Below are 24,330 nucleotides of genomic sequence, written 5' to 3'. Positions count from 1 at the left end.
TTTTTATCTGCGCCAGGAGAAAATCGTTACAGAACTTTGACACTCGTGATCCCTTCCCTTCCTCCTCCTCCTCTTCCTCCTCTGGTGCAACCGCGTGTAATTACTTGACGCGTTTTAAAATTCTTTAACGACGTCCATTTAAACTTCCAATCTCGTTTTATGTAACTATTAAAGAAAAAAGATGTTAAAGAAAAATCTACAACCGCGGGTGATGGGAAATTACGATCGATGAGAAATTACAACCGATACTTGAAATTTTATTCCATTATGTACCTTACATGTATTATGCATATATAACGCGCAGATTATCATACTTGTGTAATATCGCGGACACATTGTAATATCGCGCGAGATTTTGTTGTCACGTCCAAAATAAGACGTTGCGCATGATAAAATGTAACGTCACGCTAGTATGATATAATACCTATTATAAAACCCGCTTTACTTTTTCCAATTCCGGCGATTAAATTTTTAGTGAAATTGCCGGCGAAAAATTTTTGCGAACGAATAAATAAATATAATTGACGGCAACTCAAGCCACATCGTGCATTTTTTTGTTAGTTTCCCTTTCAAAAAAAAAATCGTCAAAATTATCAAAAGTAAACGTATGCATATCGTTTAAAGAGAGATGAAATTACAAATAATAGATGAAAACTCATAACAGATTCAGTCGAGTCATTCTCTATATCATAAAAAAAATTTATGTCACTCGAGAGACAAGAAAAAAGAAGATGAAGAACAGATGGGCGGTATACTTCAGATGAATGCAACATAGATTGCCATAATGCAAAATTCCCGCCGCGTCGTGTTCTTATTGTCAGATTCGGTCGTCAAAAGATAGCGGCATATCGATGCAGCTTGACTGAAGTGGAACAAGCGGAGCAATTGTACGAGCGTCCGCAATCTGTCGAGAAATCCGAACGACAATACGACGGGCGAAAGGCGGAATCACGGAGGCAAGTCCGATAAGGGAGTTTTGACAAGCGGCAAGTCGTCCGATATATCTGACTAATTAAATTTCTCCGCGAGGGTCTTGTGTACGACACGAGGAAACTGCAGTTCGCGCAGAGAGTGCACCGTCTTGTAAGTCTCGTAATTAAATCGGCTTGAGACACTCCTATTTAAAGCGCACCGGAACGCTTCCTCCTCCGGTAAGATACCGGAAGCCGAAATAAGAAGCGCTATAGCTGCTCGAATGGAAGGTAACGCTTCGGATATAGAAAATAACAGGATCTTGTTCAATTTAATTTTAGGAATGCAAGTGGAAATTCTATTCCTTGCCTTATAAAGTTGAAATTCACACATTCTCCGAACGAAATTCTATGTATCTTACACGAAAATAGCAAAGTGTTCTATTTTCCAGTCTCGCATTGCGATGTGATAAAAATAAGATTTCTCAAATATCTTAAAGGAACCGTATATCAGGTGACAAAACGATTTTTTAAATTTTTTAAGTTGTTTTCTTAATGTTTTTATCTCTGGCAAATATATGATATATTAGCAATAACAATATTATTATACAGGGTGTTTCTTAATAAGTTTTAGGAACGAAAAATTTTAGGAGATGATTCTTTGTCGAAAATTAAGGGGGGTTTTTCATATAAACATATACTCCTACATCCCTCCTGTGGAGTTACTCCTTCAAAAATTAGGGGGTAAAAATTAGGTTTTCATTTTTTTTTCTCAAATTTGGAACAAGTTAAAGAAATGAAATTAGGTGGATATTTTCTACTAGTAAAAAGGTTATTTATTAATATTTTTTTCAGCCTCCCGTATTGTTATAAGGGGATGAAATTAGCAACCCCTATTCAATTTTGTATTAGAACTTTTTTGTTTATATGAAAAACCTCCCTTAATTTTCGACAAAGAATCATCTAAAATTTTTCGTGCTTATTAAAAAACATCCTGTATATCATTGTTATTATTATTATTATTATTTGAAAAACAAATAAACTCTTAGCTTGTGTAATCATCTCGGTTGACATAACTGATACAAAAGATACCTGTGAAACAACAGGAAGAGATATGTTGTGTATACAACAGAGAAAGTTTCAAGGATCGATGAAACTGCAGAGTAAGAGTCTTTCATTGTGATTACGCTATCGCAGAGAAACATCATTATCTCCGTTATTGCTTCCACGTGCCATCGTTTATCGAGTAGTGTATTCTCCGTGACATTTGGCATGGCACGCAAAGCTACGCTATGGCATTTAATGGCACGATAGTGGTCGCGTTACCCAATTTCCGTCAAAGCGAATTTCGATGCCTGTGCTGTCGCTAATGATATACAGACTCGGTCGGTTCGGTCACGGTAATCTACGTCTCGATTTTCTGCGGTTCGGACAGGCGCTTGACGAGATCCGGTAGCGACAAAAACGTATCCGTAATTACATGATGTATCTGATGGAATTGTGTCATCATGAAACGCAACTAACAGAGCTACAGTTTCATGTGTTTAAAGAATAATCAAATTCTGAAGTAACTATTTCGAGTCGATGAATGCGAAGCATGTTACGTAAAAATAAATGCAAAATACATACTGATGAAAAAAATAAAAATTAGATTATTAAATTTATTGTGTCCATTTTTTATATATTCTTACATTACTATTAAATATTCGTCTCTCTTATAATTAATTTCGTATATTACACGTATACGTATTAATTTCGTATATTATATGGAATGTTCTTCCCAGGGATAGCATGCAAGAATGTTACTGGGTCATGCAAACATAAATCTAGAACTATATTAACATATTTCGCAGAAATTTACTTGCTGCTAAATTGTTGTTAATTCAAAATTAATTCAATTTCAAGGTGTAAATTAATTTAAAGCATTTTAAAAACAAGAAATAAAAAATCTACAACACGTGTCAAAAAGATTATTGTAAGAAAAAATAATATACTCTATAATAATAAATAATAATATAAATAATAATAAATAATAAATAATAATAAATAATAATAATAATAATAATAAACTCTATAATAATAGAATGAAGAGCGAATAAAATATAGACACCATTTGCAGTGTAATAAATATCTAAAGAGGGAATAATAATAATAATAACGAGAATAATAATAACAATAACGTATAATAAAGAGAAAAACAAAACTCGAAATTAAAAGTACAAATAAACATATAAACTCATTGTGGTATGAAGATATTAAAGAGATAGAAAAAAATTACGAGTTACTGATGAAAGAAAATAATTAGTATAAATAATAATACTTTGTATCGGGTTCCTCGAGACCCTCTCAGAATAAAAAATTCTCCGAAAGTATAATATAACGACACTAATAAAAATTTCCCCGTAGCACGCATAAAGCATAAGGAAATGCGAAATATAAGACGCAAGAGCGATTCAGTTAACGCAGGAGACAGCGCCAGGTACTCGACGAACAGAGTACATAGAAACGCGAGAATGGCGGTTCTCTCTCGCTAGTGTTCCAGTACCCTGTAAATTATGAATGAGACGGATCTAGAGAGTCTTGTGTACCGAGCTCTCAGATTACTTTCGTAGCGCACCCGCGCGCTTCAAAGTGTACGAGGGTAGTAAGGGTCGTGAGGGTGGACGGTGTTCGCCCTCGTAGGAAAACAACGGCTACATGGCTTTGCTACAAAGCGTGGAAAGTTTTAAAGCCGTCTTTTAACATATGCGAAGAGAGCACGTCTACACAGACCGTACGGTAAAATAAAAAGAACACTTATTTTTCTCTTCTATTTAAGATTACAATGTCGGACGCTTCGCCAAAGACTCGTAAAATAACGAAATAACGGAGTGAAGCATCGATGTTGAAACATAAGCACTATGTCTCTCGCGAATCATAACAACATAGATATTCGATAGAGATATTTTTCCGTGCATAAATAATTGGCGCGAATTCTATGCCGATTGATACAAAGGGAATTAAAGATCCAATGTTTGACACAATGAGGAGAACGTTTAACTATCCATTGTTCCACGCTGCAATGTATGTAGTTATACGATCCAGGTTGGCACAGTAAACTTTCGCCGAATTTCCAAACTGTTAGAGAACAGCTCGGGCTCATACTTTGTATAAAACGCGTCCATTATGCAAAATCACCTACGTAAATTCTGTGGAAACTGCAAGTACTACGAGATAATTACGTAACTAGCTCTTAGATGCAATTTATGTGTTTTATGTAAATAATACCGACAAATAGTAGCTACGTTGAAAAAGGCAGCTTTCTAATTTGCTAAAGTTTATCTCCATTCATCGAAGACGGAAGATATATAATAGAACTTGTGCATATGAGACTCCGAAATATATTTAATCAAGTGCACAGAATTAGATATGACACAATTTGAATTCTACGAGTCTTTCTCAGATTAATCTGATCGATTTTCGGAACCGGCTTCGATTAAACATCGTTTACAAACACTTCAAATCCGAGCGCGTTTTGATTTGAATCGAATCTTGCAAATGTTATTAGTCTGATGACCATCGCTAATTGCAGAACACGATCGGACTGTAAACATGAAAATAGAATGAGCTAGATTGTGCGCTTGAAGAGTAATTAAGCTCTACAATATTGTGAATGTAGTCGAGTCATTTGAAAGAAACACTGGCTGATCGTAACGGTCTCTATGCAATATCGAATAAAGATATTCTTAATTAAAATTTAAAATTAAAGTCTCTTAAGTTTAATAGGATTTATCCATTAAAATTTTGTAAAAAATTCCCTAAAAATTCTTTAATCTTTCAACTATTTTTATTCAAAATTTCGAGTAAAGAGAATATTTTAAAGCAATTTCTTTTTGATACAATTTTATAAAGTAAGTTTTTCATTACATGCATTTTCTAATGTTTTTTACTCATATGAAGGAAAAACAGTTTCAATAGTCTCTTAAGTTTTAAATGTTACATTTAAATGTACTGCAAAAAAATGAATAACTTTCGTAAGATAAACATTTTTCATTTCATGTAAATTTTCATTTTTTTACCATTAAAAATTACAATAAAAATATAACATATTCGATATTTTGTTAAGACATTAAATATATAATCAGAAATAGATGTATATTTATATTTTAAACGCATAATTCATTAACTCGCCGACGATATGAGAGCAAAATACCAAAGAAAGAATTTTATAAAAAAATTCCTTAAGTCCTAATAAAATTTTATGACAATTGATTTTTCCAGATACAAGACTTCCTAAGAATTCCAGTTTCTACGTTTCTCGAGGGAGTGGACATCCTGGATCGATATAACGTAATAAATAATATATTTTTACGTGATAAAAATTTAATGTTGTTTTAGTTAGTGTGTAAAAAGAAAGCCTATTATCGCATCTATTATAATATCACTAACGTTTTTAATACGACGTGTCCGATAGCGAAACGCAGCTGTCGCGCGAATATCGATCTGCACAGGAAATCGCGCGCTCTCAAGCGTACACGTACAAGTGAGTGTGAGCCGCGTGCAAAAGCAAACGCGATCCGACCTTTCGCTTTAGCTACGTACAACAGCCCCGTAGTAGAGTGACGATATAGGTACCGCAGCGCGCTCATATCGATTTGAGTATGTTGTCCTACCATATAGCGTCTCTCGTCACTTAAAAACACGGCGGAGGCAGAAAACTTCCGCCTCCGTTGTTTTTAATAGCGAGAGTCTCTTCCTCTCTTTCTCGTTCGTCGTCGTCGTCCGGATCCGGACGATCCTCTTGTCCCCTACCCATCTCCCGGATACCACTGAAACTTTTAGGACGTATCAAGATATAAACGTTCGTGTCCCGAGAACTTAAGGGGAAACCCGCCTGCAAGTCATGTACGTTTCAATTTCTTACCGCGCGAGAAAACGCATATATATCACGCGCACATTTTGTAACAATCTGCAGACGGTGCTTTACGAAAGGATGTGTTTTTGTTCTCGCGTATATATCTCATATAAAATCTATATCGCTCTCTCGCGTGTCAACGGATGCAGATGAAATACAATGAATTTTTTTGCCCCAGCTGAAATTCTATTCTATTACGTTTCTACTCTATCAGACGTTTTTCTACTGATATCCTTATTTCAAAATTGTCTCCTCGTTAATTGTGATTGGATCGATGCAATGGAGCGACGCGAGAAAAGATGGTGATTGTGACAATGTGTGACAAACAAAGTACATAACCCGGAGAAGATTGTGATTGATATAAAATTGATTTTTCCGAAAAGGAAAGTCACTCGCATTTCTCCATTTAACTACTCAAACTATGCGAATCGTTCCTTCGGAAAAAGCAATACGTTATGTGTATCTAGTTTACATGCAACATTTACGTTACTCGCGATACTTTGTTCTCGAACTGAAAGTGGATTTTGTACGCGACTGCCAATACTAAAACTCTTCTGATATATAATTGATAAACTTGAAATATCCGATAAACATTTTCGATACTTTGTAGAATTTTCTTTGCCCCGGATAAACATTTGATGAAACTCAGATACACGCGGAGTAGAAACCATCAAAGAATTCCCCTCTTTTATCTCACTGACGGGTTGTGTACTCTAAATTAGCGGATAAGCCAGGTCAGATAAGCCAGAGATTTTTGGTGGATTGACATATAGGGCTTACACAGTGTCGGTCCAGTCACTAGGTTAATCTTCCTTCCTTTTGTGTGACTCCGAAAAAGTTTCGTGCTGTTGGAAGCCGTCGCTGCAAGTGAAACGAACGCACGATAGCAAGTCAACGATTCGACAAAGTCGAATCCGAGAAAGTGTAACAAATTTTTGTTAGTCAGCATGCAAATCTCTGGTTTGCGATATTAGCGTAATTGTCGAACATCAAACAGCTGCAGTGCTCTTTGTATTTTCACATTAAAAAAATGTAATTGAATACAATGCCAAAAATTATTAGAAGCTTTCCCAAAAAAGATAGAAATTGCACAGTAAGCGTAAAATTATTTTATAAAAATCTAAGAAATCGTTCAATATGCAAGAGTGCTATTGCCAACTAAATTTGCAATAAATATCTCGCTTTGGCGATGAAAGATATATCTCTTTGTAAAAATCAATAAAAGAGAAAGTCACCTTTTAGAATCAAAAATTCAACCTAACATTCCACCTTACTTACCAGATGCAAAGGCACGTATTTAGAAATAACAATTAAAAATACAATCGACTCGCTTCGCCTACGTGGGCGCTTTGTTCAGATACGATCGAATAATTTCGCACTTACCGCAGCAAGGCCATCGATTAATCGGAAAGCCCATAATGGACGATCTCAGACGTTCCCTCATCTCGGTCGCGATCCAGTGAAGTTGTATTAACTCAAACTCACGCTACACGAGTAAGTAAATCCTAACTCGAGTAAGCGAGACGCTGAAATATCGATATGCTATCTACTATCTATTGCCAGATAGATTAACCCCTTGCCAAACCATTCATTGTTTCAGCGGGAGCTCTCTGGATTCAATCGGGAAATAATAGGAAATGCTAATTAAGATCAAAATTTGCTGTAACGTCAGAGAAACATCTTGATAAATACCGCTTGCGCTCGACGTGATTCTCATTATCACGTACTTAGCTATTCATAATGTTCATATATGCGTGAGACTATTACGCATATCAAAAGCATTAACTCATTATTGGTTTAGGTTACTTGGCCTCTAATGTGCATACATTGTCACGATATTACCATACATTATCAAAGCTTCTAGCAAGTCGCTTGACAAGGATACTTTCCCTAATCTCTATGATACACCTTAAGCCTTATGTAAGGGAGACGAGACTCATTTAAATATTAATCGATGATTAATTTAACAAGTCAAAGACACTTTCAATGACGAAGAATAAATGGTACATTATGATATTTAATCTATTATAACATTAGTATCTCTCATTTTCTTCCTTTTTATGCGATCGATCTATATTTTTAACGAGTACACAATGTACAATTAAAATAACTGTAATAGAGTTTCTAAAAACAAACGACGAAAAATCAGTATCCAATCGTGTATCGTACTAGAACGGAAAAAAACACTCGCGAATATAACTCACTATTTGCATGAGCAAGCACACGACACGCATATGACAGAATAAAAAAAAAAGCAATTATTCAAATCGCCGGCGGTATTTTATATCAAAAAAGACACGCGTGCATACACACTAAGAAAAAAACCAAATAACAGAAATGTTTGCAAAAGACAATGAGAAGTTTGATAAATGTGCACATATGCGAAACCAGGCGCGTAATTAATCTAATTAAAGGTTGCGCCGTGCGTCCAAAAACAAAATAAGCGAGACTAATTGAGAATAGTTCAAGCATCATGCTAGAAAACGGACGCGATGTATATTAGTTAAATCTCGTACGCTTTAAAGACGAAAAACGAAATACAGCCGTATAAATTATCGGTGTCACGGATGGAAGACACAGAGAAAGCGGTCACGAAACGACGGCAAAAGTAATGCGCTTTTCAAGCTCGTTTTCCAGCTTCACCAATATCTTAAACGAGCGATTCATCATTTATTGCGATTTAAAATGATGTCGTGTGACGTACGTCAACATTTATTCCGTTATTTCACTGCAAACTATTCTTAATCTACGAAAGTGTCCTCTCACTCATTTCAAGCAGACCCCGGATTATGTGACATGGCATTTAATCTTTGTCTCTTCGGTTTGAATTTGCAGTTAAAAAGTTCTTTTTTATAGAGTTCAATATTTATCTTCATATGTGATATTTCAGTTTTGCAGATCAATTTTAAATAATATGTTCTTTAATTAATTTCAGATAAATGTTTACGAAAAATATAATATAACAAAGTATGCAAGTATGTATTTTCTATATCATAAACGTTAAATAAATTAATAAAAAATTAAACTATTGTGTAAATTTTTAATTGTTTACGAGCAAAAAGGTAAACAATGATAAATACATATATTACATTTAAAAATATTTACTTATACAAAAAACAGTTGAAAATTTTTGGATCGCTATCAAGACTCGTCGAAAATAATATTCACATAAATGTAGTATTGGAAAGAAAAATGGATAGATATTACGGTTGATTGGTTTTGGATATTATCAATTGATCTTTTCAAATGAAAATAATGTTTGGCTTAAAGTATGATCGATATTCAACAATTTTAGATAATACAGTAGAAAATATCGGGACAAAAAGCTGACGTGTGACGAGATTAAAAAGTATTTCGCAGATAAAAAATACTGGTAGAGCAAGCCTATTGTCCATAAAATATTTCGTCAATATTTAGAACAGTTTATCGATAATCTCTTCTGACTGACAAGAGTTAAAAAAAAAATTCTCTATTTAATATCTTAGACAAATCCAAATATTTCAATAATTTTAATGTCTAGGTTTAAGCGAAATCAAGTGCAAAGTGAAGTCTTTATTTTGCAAGAGAGCTGAAGGAGAAAGAGGAATAAAGAAAGTTGAGAAAAAAATTATCACATTCTTATATCCCTATAATTATCTCTACCGAAAATACACACACATCATCATCGAGTAATAATCGGATGCTTCAGAAACATTCTTACTTAAAGTACTCAATCAATGCGCTCCAGTGTGTTTCAATAATGCATAGAGCCTAGTGCTAAAGTGTAATAAATATTAAGGGATAGTACCCGCGAAACGTTCTGTCCAGTTAGTAGTTCACCCCGGAATATGCAGCCAAGTTTTCGAGGAAATGTATACATCAAAACCCTTCCGACAGACGATTAAATACACAGGATTAACAGAGCACTGAAGATGAGAAAACTGCATGTACAACTACACGTATGTAGCACCCAAGCGAGTGAAATATCAACACTAAACAGTGAAATATCAACAATTAATGGTACTCTGATATCATAAATATATTCTTGCGTTTATTCTCTTTCTCTCTCTCTCTCTCTCTCTCAATGTTTTCCCTAGCGTATATTCATAGTCAGTTCCGCGATTCTGTTGTAACACTTCTTAGCAACTGCGAGTAATATTCATATAATATATGTATGTATCGTGCGTATTTATTATTTCTTTTTCAACATGAGATATCATGCGAGAATAATAAGGATAATATTCTATTGTATAATCTATATTGTATAATTTTTACTCAAGTATTAAAAAATAAAAAAATTAAACATTTCTGGAGCATTCTAAACAAGAAGAAAATTAACTAAAGAAAATTAATGTCTTTTTTTACAATTAATTTTTTAATCTTCTTTTATCTCAAATCTAAGACTCAAAATTATCATTTGCTTCAACAAAATTTGTGCATATAATCAAAAATATTGTATAATAAATTTGCAGATTACTATTCTCTCTTCTTTTACATACATAATTGCAATATCAATTTTGAAATATTGCAATATCAACTTTAAAATCGCTAAAATTTCTCAAAATTATTTTTCTGATAAATTTGTTAAAATGTCTGTTATAATTCCATATTATTTGTACATTGTATATTATTTTCAAAATTTTCGAAATTATGAAAAGAATGGAACTACATGTCGCTGATATTTGTGACCTGGAGCAGATTAACAAGCGAAGCGTATTAGATTTATCGCACTGATTAAAGCCGGGAAACGGAATCGAATCGCGCGACGGCGTTATGGTAATAACGCGTTTCCATATCAAAGCTGAATATTTTAACTTTGGGACGGTATGAGCGACTCACTGCGACCGCACCATATAATTTATGGAGGGTACAGATTTTCCGACGAATACAATTCAGCTGCTTATAGGAATATTCATGCGACAGTCGGTTCTACGAGTCGTTTTGTCAGAACAAACAGCGCGATCACCGCGGAATTACAACTCATTGTTATTAGAAAACTGGAATGTATTTGCAATTTTCATTTCGCAAATAAAACAATAATTAACTGCAAAGTAACGCATTCAGTTTACCTACATAGCAGATGGACATGTATATTCGCAATTTCCATCTCGGTGCGCGCAAAAATATCAAAGCCGCTATTTCACGCCATGATGTGTTTCATATATTTGATAACATCCCTACCCTTGAAAAAACTTTGAATGTATAATTTATAACAGCATTTTAGTGAGTAGAAAATTCAAAGATTCGCGTCTATTGTAGTTTATTTATACATAATGCGTGTGTTTATCAACGTTACGTTAAGTTTATAAAAAAAATAAACAAGAAATAACACATCTCTCCGATATCCACTTTAATAAAAACTTAATCTAGATTAATGTATGTACAGAAGTATCGTACATTAATGTCAAAGTACACAATACGTATCTTATTATGATATATATTTTTTCACTATTAATAATTTATATTACTCAGTTATATCGTTTAATGCACAAACGAAAAGATTGCTTTGAAGTTTATAAATGAGTATATGATTGAACACAAACAAATTTTACTGCCGTCCATCAATTCCGCTTCGAAATCCCTGACAAACTATCGCAGCTTTTATTACGGATAATTCGAGAGAAAAAATTAATCGATATAATATATTAATATATTAATATTATATTAATATATGAGAATAATTTATTTTTTTCATTAATCATCGCGATGAAATAGCTTCATGAGAATCACCGATGCATTAATCAAATGGAATCATCCCGGGTTCGCTTTAATGTTTTTTGCGCACTTGCGTGGAATAATTTCGTATCAGGTGCAATTTGGATCTCGCCGCAATTTCGAACGAATGTCAGCTCATTAATTAAAATCAAACAAATCACCATATTACCGCCATACCGTCTGCAACGTGTACCATTTTCATAAATATACGACGAGATATGAACTTCGGTATTCGGTACAAAGTTCCCTACACTCGCGATGAATAAGTGTGCAAATTCTCGCGCTAAAAAGCGAGCAAATGAACGTGCTATTTATCGGACGTGCAAATTTCGCTGAACGATCTTCCGGAAACGCGTGTGGTATCAGCATAATTTCAATAGTACAATCGTAATAATTTTCTCTCCTTCATGAGCGTGTGTAACGACCTGGTGCAAAGTTATAATGAAACTTGTACGTAATGTAATTATGATTGATTAAAAAAAAAGTCGTAATCTTTTAAAATGTTCCTTTGATCAAGATATGGAAGAAACTAACATTACATGGTGCGCATGTTAAAGTAATTCAAAGGGATTTTATCGATAGCTACAGTTATTTTTTCCCTGCGAGTATTAGTTCTATATTAGCCTACACACGAGAGAGAAAGACTACGCGGAAAAATTCATCGTCTAGTCTTAGCGCAGTATAATCCGGATAATTGCGTTGACCTCAAATTTCAATGGCGGCGTTACAAAATTTTCGCCGACAATTTCGGACACGCGTCGCGAAAAAAAGAAAATGCGAAAAATATGTAGCGCAATAAGAATCATATTTATCTCGCGTATTATAATTTATGCCGCCTGGCAAATGCGAGGCACCCACGATATTACTGCAAGTTGCTTTGTTACGAGAGAAAAAAATACGCTGGCGTTGCCACGAGTACGCGTGTAACGTTAAATGGGCTTCGAATGGGATATCGAATCTAACGTCGCTCTTTCCTGCCGGACCGATATCGATTGGGGCCACGTCATAATGACGCTTTATCGAGCGATTATTCGATATTCTGGACAGGCGATCCGTCATCTTTTAACACGCACGTTCAACGGCAAGCAAAACGCGTTGCGGAGAAGCGGAAACAACGTCGAGTGTCGTGAGCGTGATCGAGATGGAACACATTTGTTTTTAGCCAAAAAGGCAGAAGCGCGAGAGTAACGAGCCGTCTCCTGCACCTTCTGCTCTCCATATATTCCGCTTTTTATCGCTTTTCCCTTACTCCGAAACGCAGGGAATATTGCATACGCCTCGCTGACACATCGCCGCGGGGTTACAGATGAAGCATAGGTAACTTTTCACAGAAAAGTGAAAAGAGGATGGGGGGAGGAGAGCGACGCCGAGGATTCCCTTTCACGCAGATATCCGAGAGCGACGAGATTACTCGCTCCGGAAATATTGAGATAAACGAGATATATCGTCATTACGCACATTTCGTATTCCTGCTACGACCGCATTACTAACATTTCTCCTCCCCCTTCCCTCTCTCTTCAACTATCGTGCCTAACGTTCGAACGTTATCGCCATGCCATCAATTCCGTTGGAATTAATTGTCGACGTTGAGCGAATCGCTTTGCGCCGCAGGTTATTGTTGTTGCAGCAACCTGACGTCATTAACGAACCACAATGGAGTAATCAATGCAAAGACGAGAGGAAAGGGGGAAAGGCAAGGGGGTGGAGGGGTGCGCGAGAATCACGAGACGCTGTGCGTCGGTGGCACGTAAGTGCCGCACTGTCTCCAATGTTTCAGGTACGGTATCAGATGCTAGTCTCCTGTCCCGCAAAATCGTATTCCCCCATTACCGTATCTCATCTCATCACATCGCATTCGCATTTCCATATAAATACGAACGTAAAGTATAGAAGATTCTGCACTTGGAAGACGCAAGAATATCCCCACGACTCCATATTTCCTTTTGAGAGCGAATCGACACACTCCGATCTAAAACGAACGACTCGTATAAGGGAGAGTAGCGAAGTATATACTTTACGTCAATACTGAGAAATGGATTTTTAGCGTTCTCTTGAGACCGAATAAGCTGCAGTACTTTGAATCGTCAGAATAATCCTAAAGTAAATTTATAAGTTTATGTAAGTGATCTCTTTTGCCAATCCTATCAATTTAATATATTTTGAATGAAGCAATAATAATTTCCGAGAAAAAGAAAATTTTGAATGCGTCATTACGTCATTAGTCAATTGGCATATACTCAAAATATTTTGGGAATTGAGAAATTAAAGAGAAACGAACACACTGTTATGCGCTACAACATAGCAGATATTACTAGCTTAACACAGAATGCAACTCTAACAAATATATTTATATATTTATATATATATATACATAGATTACATTAGTGTAATTACGTTTGTATCGCGAACGATAATAAGATTAAAAATCAATGTTGAGTAGCTAAATAGCGATGTTGACGCGATTAATCAATCATAAATGAGCAATTATCGCGAGAATAGAGGTACACCGGTTGCATATAACCGAGATAAGTACCGCAACTGCATGGATAATAAATCATATTAAGTCAACGATATCAGGGAATTATTTTACCACAGCGCTACTACGCGGTTCGAATTAAATACACCTGCATCTGCATATATGTCGGGTATATGCATATCTTATTTTCGCATTATCTTAAATTTCAGATTTATCAGACTAAGAGCCGCAAACATCGACAATTGAAAAATTATAAGGATCCAGATACGAATGTCAGAGGGAGAAAAAGAGAGAGCAATCGCACAAGGACAAGCGTAATCTATCTCGTAAATTCCAGTCACGCCACGATAATCGAACAACAGAAGTTATTTTCATAGCGCGACCGATATATCCTCGAAGCGTGGAGGGCGATAAAAAAACTGCATAAGCATCATAGCTCGTTAAAAGCGGGTTTCCTCTCGGGTCATTTATCAAAATTAACGACCGATCGGTTCGTCATCCATCACTATTTAGTTTAATAAAACAAGCAAACTTTTTTCTTCCTTTGTTTTTTTTTTCGTGTCTCCCTTGGTTGATTATATAAGATTCAGAAGATTTTAACTCGGATACACATTTCCTTATCCCGAATGTAAGAATCTTTTGCGGCGTAGATCGATTTTCCAAGCTACAAATTACGACTGCACGATAATTCGTTGATTTATTCGTCGATGTCTATAATTCTTGCAAATTATTTTTTTTATCCGACATGATAGTTTAACATTTTATAGGAGAGAGATTGCAATGATTTAGAAGAGCTAATACACGCAAAGTTATATCGCCGTGAGAAAATAAATTTTTTCTTCTACAAAGAGAAAAAGAGAGAGGAAGAGAGAGTATCTGTTTCCTTTTTTTATAGATTTTCGAAAACAATGATACTATAAAATCGACATTTCTGCATCACTTTTACGCAATCTGCATCGATATCAGCTTTGAATAATTTTGAATCACACATTTTTCTTATTTTCGAGCCAAGGATTCTTTTCGAATAAAAGTTTTACTTAAATATGGCGATTTTTCATACTCATCTTTTATAAGTTTTGGTCAAAAATGTAACTTTTACCCTCCAAACTCATATCATTATGCAAAACTCTTTTGTGCTCAAAATTCTTTCCCACATCTAGGCTATAAAAAAAGATTAAGATGATCTTTGTAATCTTATAAAGCATGAAAATGACTAAAATTTTAACTCTCATCTCCAAGAAATATTTTTTGCGCATCAAGTGTCACTTTGCGATTGAACAATCGAACGAATATATTCAAGTAATTCCGTCCTGAGAGTATTAATTGCATCTATCTTGCAATCTCAACAATCATAACGAGGTGTACATGTCTCTCATAGTAGATGGGAGCTGCTCGCTTGCGTTTCTCGCGATTATCCATCGATAGTGTATCGGGGTCATTCCGCCTCCGTCATCGGTCGTCACGATCTAATCCGACAACCTAGCGCTTTTGCGTGCGCCTGTGCCTGCCAGCAACCTCTAGTAAGTACACGTTGACGACGATGACGACGATGGTCTGCTACGACTGTACCCAAGCTGTGTCGAGTTCGAATCAATAACGAATCTCTCTTTCTCTCTCACTCTCTCCCTCTCTTCCACTTTCATCCTTCGGTTCACATCTCCATTCTTGTTCTACCTCTCTTTCCACAATCCGTGTGAGGATGAAGAATGAGAAAAAAGGAACGTATTGTCGTATTGAATCAGCATAAAAATTGGATAGTAAATACCTGGCACAAGCTTGGTAAACATCTGAACGAAAACCTCGGTTCCCTCTGACAAGTTTGCTCATTTTTTGCCGGGCTAATACAACGTGGGACCGTATTGCTACATCGGAAATCAATCATTCTTTCGCCATGTTATGCCAACTCGATTTCCGATTTCGTAATAGTTTACTGTCGTTATACATCGACGTCCTTTCTCGCGACATATAGGCTGAAATACATGTATATTTAACATTCTCATTGCGTGATATTGTTGGTAACGAACTTCTTAATAATTCATGAATTCTAATATTATTAGTAAAAAGAAAAATTGTACTTTACTTATAATTATGTTAATCCTAACTCTCCTCGAAGAAATAAATTGATTAAGATCCCTCAACACTAATCTAATAAATGCGTTGTAGCGAAAGATTATCATGAAAATCTCTGTAATATTTTTCTCTTATTTTTTCATTCAGTATATCGACTTCTGAGACTCTTTTTACAACAAAAGATCCGCTAAAGAAAATTCTAAACAGCTCCAATATAACCGTAATTGTCCAATCCGCATGCCGCAATATACAGTTGGGCGCCGTAACAAGAATCCCCTGAGCTACGCACTAGCAAAAGGTCCGCTGTGCTCCAAAGGGATGCCATTCTCTTTTGCAAAACGGCAACATACAAAGCGAAGCTCCCTTCTGGAGCGGAACGACGGATGCGCTCATCCGCTCCAGAAGGGCAAGAAGCGAGAGCCTCTCTTATGGGTGCACGGCTCGTTGGAGAGCATTAAAGAGTTATACGACCTACGCGCGCGAAAGGATCCCCCACGATGGTTCCGTGGTGTGGTACTGATAAATTTACAACGCCACGAACCGCTGCTCGCAACAGCCAATTCCTCAACCAAGTAGCGAGAGACAAGATAGGTCAGCCAGTCGCGACATCGAAAATTGTACCAATGTACAATGCGGATGACGCAAACACATCGCGAATGACTCCTCGTGCAAAAATAAGCCAAAATTGTGGGAATAAATTTCTCCAAACGAGCTTTCCAAAGATTTATGTTAAAAATCGAGAATAAAATATTTTCTCCGTTTCCTTCGAGCTTGAATAGCCTTCAGTAATTGTACCTTTATAACGGCTAAGATAATAAATATTGTTAGAAATATATTAAGATTATATGATTATTTTTTTATTCTTTTCTTTTATGAAGCCTTGTATTTCTTATGGAAATGACTTTTTTCACTGGTAAAAATTTATTCGAAATTAATCAAACTGAAAGAAAACATCCATTTTCCAATTTTTAATATTAATGGTTTGGAAAATGGAGTACGTCGTACGAAAATATTTTGCTTCAACATTTCAGCTTATTTTTGCATGAGAAATCGTGTATTCAGATCATCGTTACCGCAGCACCCGCAGGTATATTCAACATTTGTCGCCAGCTTCTCACGTGAATTTTATATGATCCTATGTTTATTTATTATTTGCATCACTATCTTCGACACCTGCGACACTATCTACACGTATGTTGCAGGTCAAAGCATAATTTGATCCCTTCAACTGCCGGAAACCGGAGCAAGCAAGGGTGGATCCCTCATAACCTTTGAAGTACTTTCCTCCATAAACGCTCATCTTTAGGATCGAGAGTGTCATGCATTATCGGATTGTTTACGCGAAAATCATTGAAAAATGTACAAGGTATAAAGTATCCTATAATTTATACTCATTGTGTATATTTTTGTATATTACATAACAATATGTAACTGTACAAAAATTTTGCAAAATAAATTTATCTTTAAAGAAACTTCATTTTTTATTGTTATGTATACGTATAAATGTTATGTTATTATGTATACGTAAAAATGTTATAAAAATATGGATAGATAATAAACCTTTATGATAAAATTTCTCTTAAAATTATGATACGCGCACCGCGATATTCGAGATATTACCGTGCTGTAAAAAATAAATCACCTTTATCTCGGCCAGACACGTATTTTACATCATATTGTTGTAGCGCGCGCATTTCATATTCCTCAGATGTTCATCCCGAAATCGGAAATTTGAGAGCCCGTCCGGTTAATAAACAAAGTCACTTACTGAAGTAAGGGCAAACGATCTTTCGCTCGGCTGAAAAAGCTCGGGCAGCTCTTCCTTCGCGCCTCCTTGGCTCGGAAAATGAGTTTTCGAGTTCGCTGGCGGACCAGAAACGAGCGGAATAAAGTTCCCACGCGGATACGGCGAAGTTACACACAACGATTTTGTGCTTCTCTTCGCAAACTTACAAATTGAAATAATCCAAGAGATTTGATACCTTAGTAGCATGGATAGAACGAAGTATCCCAACTTTTTAACGTCTTCGCGGACATTTTTGCGGGTTATTTATAAGACTTTTAAAGCGATATAATATTACTACACGCGAGAACAGAAAGAAAGCCCCCTTACGAATCGATATGATAAATTATGCAAAATTCGTTCGAGAGACTTAATCACGCCAGATTAAGAGTGGATAAAAAAAACGCTCATTAACGATTTTTCGATTAACAAGTCTATCTCGAAGTACGATCTTATAATGCGAGTTCTCATTTTATTTATGTTGATTTATTAAATATTCAGATAAAGTGGATTTTTTACGACTTATTTAAAAAATTCAGAACATTTGTAAATTTTAAATTAATTTTTATATCCTGTGTATAAATATAAAAATCATACAATTCTTCTCTGACTCTTTACGTTAATCTTAGAAGTGTTGAAAACATCATCTACAATCCAGAGTAAACAAACATTACACGACTGCGTTTAATTATAACTTCCATGAGGCGTAAATTTCCGTAATTTTTGCAGCGAAATTTTACACTCGACATAAATTTTCTCTACAATCTTCACATTTCTTATCCGATGCTTGTGCGTCTCATCTTCTAGCAAGCGTATTTATGCATTTCTCACGAAAACTCGAGGCAACATTGTGTATGCTACAGTAGCATGTATAATCATGATCAAGATTGCGGTGAGCCAAAAGTAGTCGCGGTTGGCGCGAAGTGTTACTCGTGAAACTTCTCTAAATATTCTTCAAGAAAGTCGTGTCGAGAATTTCTCTATGTTTTAGCTTCTTTCCTTTCGTGCCACCAAGTTGGCTATTTTTTTTAGAGAAGAGAAACTAAAGAACTTGGCGCGGAAGTAGCTTTCTTACACTTCATCACGTTTTATGTTTTATGAAAAAAGCCCTTAATCATCTCATATAACAATCAGAATGTAAATGATTAAAAATCTCTTTTACGTCTACTCTTTATTTCCTTTTTATATCTCGCAGAAGCGCAAAACAATCTCGCCAATATCGATTAATAACATTCTTTGCTCCTCATTCTAAAGTTCCGAAGTTCTGGAAGCGAATCTTCGTGGAATGGAGTCGACAATCCGGAGATAAGATGCGGTTTAATAAGGAAATTCACTTTTCTCACCGAGCATGCTATTCGTCGAATGGCTCTCGCAATTTTTAAGCGCGAAATAAAAGTATACTTTCGAAAGAAAATCGTTGAATTCTAAAACAACCAGAGTACTTTCGGAATATACTCTATCCATTAAATACTATGTAAAATTTTCTCTCATCCAAAAATAAAATCGAGTATTTTTTTCTCTCGTTATCATTCTGTAATGCATTTTCATTACTTGCAAAAATTTCAGTTCTTATATATGAATATATAAAATATGTATGGAGTAATATATGTAATATTCCATAGTTATTTCGCGCAGCGAACCAGAATATTTCCATGTAATAAATATAACTTTAATCCCGACGCAGTAATAAACCGTAAATAAAACTTTGTGCTGATTCGCGCGATATGTGACAGAAACATCGAGGATAATATATCAAAGTTAAAAAAAGAATAATATATCAATTTCAAAAAAGCGTAAAACGTGACGCGATATCGAAAATATATGCGAATACGGATGCTTTGCAACTCGCATATGCAAATCTCTTTAATTCGCGCCGCTACGATAATGTTATCGTTGAGCATCGATAAATTAGTATATGTATGAGATCCGACGTCGTATCTGCCAGAGGCTTCATCCTTCGGTATCACCAGAAGCGATTAACGCGCTCGAGGGAATTCAGGACGTAATAAATTGGCATACGCCATATGGTCACCGGAAGTTGCGCGTATCCCGATATGGAAGCGTTCCACGTAATCTACATTTGGTCCTCGTGAAATGGCATATTGATAAGTCTTCTATATCGAAATGGCGTATTGATAAAAGTTCTTCATATCGATTTGAATATAAAAAAAAGTTCCAAAAAAATTAACTTTTTTTATAAGAAGAGAGATTTGTATAAGTCAAGAGATCTTTTAAAAATAAAATAATAAAATTACATTTCTATTACCTTCTTTCGAGGAAAGAAATGAAAAATGGATTTTGTATAATACAATCATTTCAATTGCCTTAAAAATCAAACATTTTCATTTTGATTACATTCTAAAAATATGGAATTTTTAGACTTATTTTGCACATGTGTCACGTTTATATATTATCCATACATATAAGTGATATCTTACATGAATAATTAATTAAATAATAATAATTTATTAAAATTATAATTTATTAAATTAGGAAATAACTAATTTTTCGATAAAGAGAGTAAACTTATAAAATGTTCGCATTTCTATAGAATTATATTTCTATGTATCATTTTAAAGATTAAATTTGACAGACGGATAACGAGCGTCCCGTGCGAATCATTTTCTCCATTCTCTCTATTGTTCGGCAAAGTAAACTCTTTGCAATTAAAAAGCCTGCAGCTACGATTATGACTTAATGTAATCCTTTGTTGCGCGACTGCGCGCCATCGTAAATTACATTTCCTCGGTAAATAAGATAGAACGCCTCGAATGCCCGTTAATCGGTCTGATTTCGAGGATAATGACGACGGATGGAGTGCGGTCGGATAGCTACGAATTTATCGATGTTCTAGGACAATGTCGGATCTAGTAGACGATTAAAAAGATTCGCGTGGCAAAAATATCTCTCGTGTGCATTGTCTACCGACATCTACTCTTTTTTTTGCATCATGAATCTTCTCTATCAACATTAGGCCACGAACATGTGTGATTTATCTCGCCGATCAATCTTCGTGAATCATCAGAAATGAATGATATGAAGATTAATCAAAGCAGAATAAATAGCCAAATTGTAGCTCTGCTTTTTCGAGACAAGACCTGATGAATTAGCGACTAATGGATATATTTTTGCTGTGGAAAAATTATACAAGAAAAATAGAACAGAAGTTAACAGAAAGTTATTATAATAAAAGAAAAAAATTTTCGAAAAATATTCGCTGCTTTCCTCTTTTCACACACATGTATCAAAGTTTAATAATAGAAAATTCTGCGAAAATAACAAATCATTTTGGAAAGAAAGCTTCGATTTACGAAATGCCATCGTTGAATTTCGCGTGCGATTTGACGCCAAATTTATCTTCTCGCGGACCCGCGGAAAGATTTACGATCGAACGACATAGCAACGTATAGTTATAGCCAACGTAAATCAAAATTATCGTTTTCTCGCGAAATTTTTTGACGCCAGGCGACGTTAATAGCGATCGCGCTTTCAGTTAACACATTTTTCTCAGCTTTCATCAAGCACATTTTCGCATTCCAATCTATTACGGTGTTATGCATGCTTCGTGTACCTAACAAACGTTTTATGAATAAAATATTCCTAACATAGAGCAGATAATTTCTCCTTGCCGACGTTTAATTTTACTCCGTATAAATTTTTCTGTACATTCTAAAGCCGCGAGCCTAGCGTGCGATAATATAATGCGAGAATACATTAAGATCTCTCTCGTAGCAAAAGAGATGCATGATATTGGAATCAGTTTCTTGAATTTTTCCGCCTTTTAAAGCATTGCGATAACGCCGATAATGTGGCAAAATGCTAGAAAAAGTCTTGCTTTAAGATTCTACGGTTATACGTGTTGCAGATTTTACATGAAAAAATCATGCCCGTTTGACAAAAGTTTCAAAGTAAAAGGTAGCTTACTTAGCACGTATTCCGACTCTCTATGTGAGATATATTTTTTTCTATTCGAGAGATTAATGTTTCCGTATATTTCCTCTCGGGTACCTCTCTTTTTCCTTCTCGTATCTAATTTTATCACATCACGCTGTTGGAAACGAAAAATCCATAAAATTCCCACAGGATACATTACTGTCAGGTAAGATTACGTTGCTTCTGCAAAAGAGAAACCTTGCAATGTGTTACAAATTATTTTAGAGTTATCTTTAGAGGTATCAATATAAATAAGTAATATTTCTCCGAGAAACAATTTAATTAATGTTTAAGAATTACTTTTTCTCGAAACCTGGGAGAAAAGTATATTTCGAATTACTGAAATTCACAGTTTACTGTTCGATTCTCGTAATGATCCCTCTTTCTCTATCCATATTATTTCTTTCGCGTACTTATCCAATTTATGTAGTTCTTTCTTTACTTCAATAACTCTGTAAGGTTATCTTCAACATTTCCGTTATTTTCCCAAGTATCGCCGCGCTTTTACCTAGAAAATAACGCAACATCCGCGCGTGTGCACATACGCGGAATATGAGACGATAAGAGGCGAGCATAAAAGAGTAAAAACCGGAGAATGAAAAAGTAAAACATACACGTACGTGAGAGTAGAGGAATTCTTAAAATACAAACACACCGGGTTACACATCGTCTCGTACGTTTTGCGAAAACGTTCGCGGCGCGATGTACGTCCATGAACGTGAAACATTAATTTCTGTTGATGGAGCCGCCTTTACTGCCGCTCGTTCGCTTTAGTTGAGAGGTGAGCACGCGTAACTTATGTACACGAATGGTTTCAAAATTTGAAACTTTGCGATAGGAAAGTTTGAAGAACGTATATGAGAGAAAAGGACAGAGAAAGAGGGAGAGAGAAAGACATTGGGGAGACGAGTAGAGGGAACTAAGGGTGAGAAAGGGCGACGGTGTAATCACGCCAAAGTACAAAGTTTTCAAAACAGCATCTCGATGCCGCGCCCCGCTATTTCATTCATACTGGATTGGAGGAACGCGCAATTGCATTGAATAATACACTTGTTCGCTCCGCTATCGATCCCGAGTTTCCTATATGCGCCGTGTGTGCTCCAAAAATTACTCTTGATTAATAATGAAACGTGACGCGCAATTCCCGGATAATCCGATAATTGTTTTTCCGTTTGCGCGGAAAATCGTGTTGTTAACGGTGCGCGTAAACACAACGCGGTTGCTCGTTTCTATTTCATTCACTTTGACAGTCGCATCTTCTTGGCGCTCTCCTGCTTAATAGCTTGTCATCGCTAATGTTTATTAATTCGTGCGTTATATAAATGATAACATGTACGTGAAAATACATTTTATTTTAAAATTCTATTCTCTCTTTTAGTAGTAAAATACTGAGATATATATTTTGTAAATATATTTTTCAACAACACATATCACGAGTTTTACGTTAAATTTGTTAAACAAATAAAAATTTATTTTGTTCCTTCATTCCTAACTGTAAAAAATTGTCACTGAAGGGATCAATGTGGTCGTTCTGTTTTGTAATTAATTGCGAATGATATTTTTTTCGCTTCCAATTTCATGATCTCCTCAGACTGTAATTACTTTACTTAACGGGTGATTTGAGATAATTAAATATTTGCTCCTAAGCAAACATATTTATAACTCAATATTTTGACTTGATTCGCAGTTACGTGTGTCGTAACGAAATTATTAATCGCTTGAAACTGTGGAGCGCGTGCGTGCGGGAAAACTGATGGGAGAAACACGACGTTAATTCATTTCCAATTGGCGTGATGCGAACACGCCATTATATTTTCACGATTTTCGATTACATTTTCAACTACGGTCGATTTCTCTACGCTCGGTAAAGGAAACCGGAGTAACTGGGGCGAAACAACTCTTTTATTCCACACTCGATCGGAAACGAGTTAATCACCGCACCAAAAGATTCGCGCGCACATCGATCTAGATAATCGAATTCGAGCGCGAGTGCGCTTTTATCCGAACAATCCGGCGCTCCTGCTTTTCTCAAGCCCCCTCCGGCTTGCACATGTCTCTCCTCTCCGTTCTCTCGCAAATATAATTTTCCTCGCTTTCCCGCGCGAGTCTGAGATCGATATACACCACGCCTCACCAAGGCAACCATACGAGCAACTTCACTTCACTCCAATGTTCCCAACCATCAACCTCCTCGTATTCTCCCCTACCACCCACCCACCCTCGGCGGCTGTCCATCGTCACCACCAATCCCTTTTGTATTTCACCCCGCTGTCTTTTTCGCGCGACCACAATTTTGGCGGATCCCGACGTTTCATCAGAGCAGCTGTTCCGACCGAAACAATACCCATTACAATGCATAAATAATACGTAAAATGCCCTCAAGAGCTAACGGGGATTATATCGAATAAGCTTTTGATCCGACATTATGTGAACAATTTTTAGATTACACTTTCGTTGAATAAGATCTCCTCAACCGAGGAAAAAAAGATTCTATTAAAATTGTGCAATGCGTCGAAACTATTATATGGTATAATATTATGCGAATAGCAGATGTGAATATCTCGAAAGA

General features: G+C 35.7%; 1 protein-coding gene and 1 long non-coding RNA gene across 6 annotated transcripts in view; one reads left to right on the top strand and one right to left on the bottom strand.

Annotated features, from left to right (window-relative positions):
* The window catches only part of LOC145977313 (multiple PDZ domain protein), a 94,347-nt gene that overhangs the window by 54,920 nt on the left and 15,097 nt on the right, over positions 1-24,330 (bottom strand). The gene's annotated exons all lie outside the window — the stretch shown is intronic.
* LOC145977315 (uncharacterized) lies at positions 12,446-16,121 on the top strand. 2 transcript variants are annotated; one of them, XR_014440472.1, is made up of 4 exons: positions 12,446-12,816; positions 13,111-13,276; positions 13,390-13,599; positions 14,185-16,121. It is a non-coding gene; the product is annotated as an uncharacterized LOC145977315 (long non-coding RNA). The 2 variants fall into 2 exon arrangements; XR_014440471.1 differs by having other exon boundaries at positions 12,448-12,816; positions 13,385-13,599; positions 14,185-16,120.

Source organism: Camponotus vicinus, unplaced genomic scaffold (assembly GCF_025532165.1).
Source record: "Camponotus vicinus isolate PSW18456_S1 unplaced genomic scaffold, iyCamVici1.0 SCAF_9, whole genome shotgun sequence".
Lineage (NCBI taxonomy): Eukaryota > Metazoa > Arthropoda > Insecta > Hymenoptera > Formicidae > Camponotus > Camponotus vicinus.
Note: the sequence above shows the minus strand (reverse complement) of the source record. Positions and strands in the feature narration are given on the sequence as shown.